This window comes from Vanessa tameamea, chromosome 8 (assembly GCF_037043105.1).
Source record: "Vanessa tameamea isolate UH-Manoa-2023 chromosome 8, ilVanTame1 primary haplotype, whole genome shotgun sequence".
NCBI classification, from domain to species: Eukaryota; Metazoa; Arthropoda; class Insecta; order Lepidoptera; family Nymphalidae; genus Vanessa; species Vanessa tameamea.
This window is the reverse complement of record NC_087316.1, coordinates 13662184-13665149: the sequence shown is the minus strand read 5'-3', so window position 1 is coordinate 13665149 and position 2966 is coordinate 13662184. Positions and strand designations below refer to the sequence as shown.

At 33.3% G+C, this 2966-nt stretch overlaps 1 non-coding gene across 1 annotated transcript; it reads left to right on the top strand.

Moving 5' to 3' along the window:
• Window positions 1–2204: 2204 nt before the first annotated feature.
• Trnas-uga (transfer RNA serine (anticodon UGA)) lies at window positions 2205–2286 on the top strand. Its single transcript has one exon. It is a non-coding gene; the product is annotated as a tRNA-Ser (tRNA).
• The last annotated feature ends 680 nt before the right edge of the window (window positions 2287–2966 follow it).

Here is a 2966-nt window from a genome sequence, read left to right as displayed (position 1 = left end):
ACATTCGCGATGTCCTCACAGGCTATACAAAGGCCGGACGTAATGAAAAAATATTTTTTTTTTTTTTCTAAATGACATAATTCTTTTCATCATCAAAAAGTACAATTTTAAGAAATAAAATGAGCGCCAAGTCGCCACTTCATTTCCCATTTTATACTTACACGTTATTGTTAGTCCTCTCGTTCGCCATCACCATTGAGTTCCCGATCTTCCGAACAATGCGCCCGGCATTTGTTTATTAAGACTGATCGCGTCCGCCCTCAAGGACGCGCGCTTCGAAGAGACACCGTTATACTTCTAAGGACTTACTGTACACATACATACGTGTCTTTATGTGTACCTCTTAAAATTTGTTACTCCATTTAAGTAGACTCTTACAATCGCTTTTAACGTCATTAATTAAATCAAATTCAAAATAGACTTTATTCAAGTAGGCTGTTACTTTTAAGAAAAAACAATCAAATCGCCATTTCAAAATAAGATATTCATTGTTATTTTATACGAAAAAAGAGTAAGCGGTTGTTAAAAGGCAGAAATAAAAAAACAACACTATATCCAAACCTTATATTGAAGTGTTCCCAACGATGGAATGTGTCCTTGAAACTGTGACATATCACGCACAACGGTTTTTAGAATAAGTCATTTCATATTTCGTTATTACCTATAACAAGTTTTATAAACATAAAACGTATAATATGCGTGACGTCACGCAGGGCGACCTTGACCGAGGGGTTTAATTAAAGCTTTCAGCTGAGTGTTAAAATGCACGGCCACCGAGAAAGGATCAGTTTCGAGGACCTGACCTTAACCCGTTTCCAGGTTGGTAAATATTGGAAAGGCTCAGTTGTCTCTAGCGTTGGCTTGTTTTAGTTTAGTTTAGCGGAGACGAGTGTTTGATGCTTATGGTACTCGCTAGCTGTCGTTCACATCTGTTTGCATTTAAGTCTATTGTCAAAGTCTGTGTGGACAAACTCCACATAGTCGTCGCTTGTAGTAATCAATCATCTGATAATCACGTAGTCCTTTAATTCCCCGTTAATTAATTTATTATACATGGTGCCTCCTTATTGACGCATGGCACAACGCTTCTGTGTGAACAAGAGATAGTATGTCAAAATTGAGTTTAATTTAAAACATAAACATTTCGTTATTATTCTTTAAAAAAAACAGTTTCTGTAGGAAATAAATAAATATGTATTTTGTTATTATTCTTTTATTTTATTAGATAGTTATATATGTAGAAGTAACTTGCTTGTTTGTCTGTTATTATTTTCGGTCTGATAGTTTTATACTAGGGCGCATAATGATGCAAAATTCACATGGATATTATATAAGAGATAAAGAGTAAGATCGTTTATAGATACATATTATTTTATCACTTACATCTGTTAACTGATTGACGAAATTAGTAGTTCAAAAGTCCTACAAGCGGCTGCTAATGCTTATAGCGCAGAAGCTAGCTATTGTTAACAAAGAGTTCAAGGCTCAAATTACTTCAAGAAACTCTATCTGTCTGCGCTTATAGACGATGTGAATTAGGCCGAGGATCCTGTGCTCTCGCAGAGCTACTTCTTTTTTTTTGACTAAGCAATCTAAACAATCGCTGTACCTAATATTATGTATATGTTTAAATATATATAATGTATAACGTTGGTTTACCAAGCGACACCTATGCTACATTATGTATTTCCTGACAAAAATATACATACACTATATACCCAACGGTTAAATAAATACATTTTATATACTTAATTATATTCATAAAAATACATAAAAGTATACCGTACTTCATGTAGAAGATTCTACTGAGAAGTAGTTTCACGAAACACAAAAGTTGCATTTTTCACGCCAATTAAATAACATATGTCTAAAAATAGAATATAATTGAATTGAAATAACCAGACGATCAAATATTATTCATTCCTCGGCTTATTACCCCATGTATAATCTGGTATTAAGCAATATAATGTCTTATTTGTTAACGGTTGACATTGACATCTCATAATTGGCTATAAAATTGTATATTGTATGATATATGCAAACATAAATTAAGTATCGTAAACCATAAATCATGAATAATAATAGCGAAAAAAATAATTACAAATGCCTGTTTCTTAACATTAAACCCACATATAATGCACACTTGAATAAATAAATAATTAATTTGAAAAATAGTTATCGCTAAATTCATGGCCAGAGATATAGCTGAGGTGTCCGAGTGGTTAAGGAGTTGGACTTGAAATCCAATGGGTTCTACCCGCGCAGGTTCGAATCCTGTCCTCAGCGAGGTTGTCATTATATTTTTTTGTACAAAACACATTTATCATCACTAAGACTGAATTTAATTTAAAAAAAGTATTGTTTTATTATAACAGTGTCCTGTTAATATTCACGAGAGATTATTTTTAAAATGATGACTGATGAAACTCAGAGTAACTTAATATAGACAGGAAAGTGAAGCTGTTTTCTGCTCTTCACTAAGTAGCTACTCGTCCCAGGTGGACGGCCGTCCTAACTCGCTGTGAAGTTCGGAACACTATCGACGCAACTATGTATTAGTAGCGTTGCGAGTACTTCTCGTCCTTTGATAACGCGTCGCGTAGCGCTGTAATCAGTCACAGCGTGCGGTGATAACGCTGCTTTATTTATAGTTTAGTGCAATGCCAATATGAACTATCTGTATTTCCGTAATAGTTTAGCCTTTAGTTTGTATAAAGTCACATCTAACAATTTAATTGTGCGATTTCATTTTGTTTGTTGTTTAAAGGATACGTGCGTAACCGTACCTAGATAATTATCTTCTTCGCGCCTGGCTCTTTTTATTATTAAATAATTGGATCAGGTTAATTAAAATGCAATATTTAATATTATTTAGTGAAGTTATGAAATTAATGACAACAATAACAATGATACTATACACTTGTGAAGTTAGCTGTTTAAAATATAAATATAAGACGATAAATTTC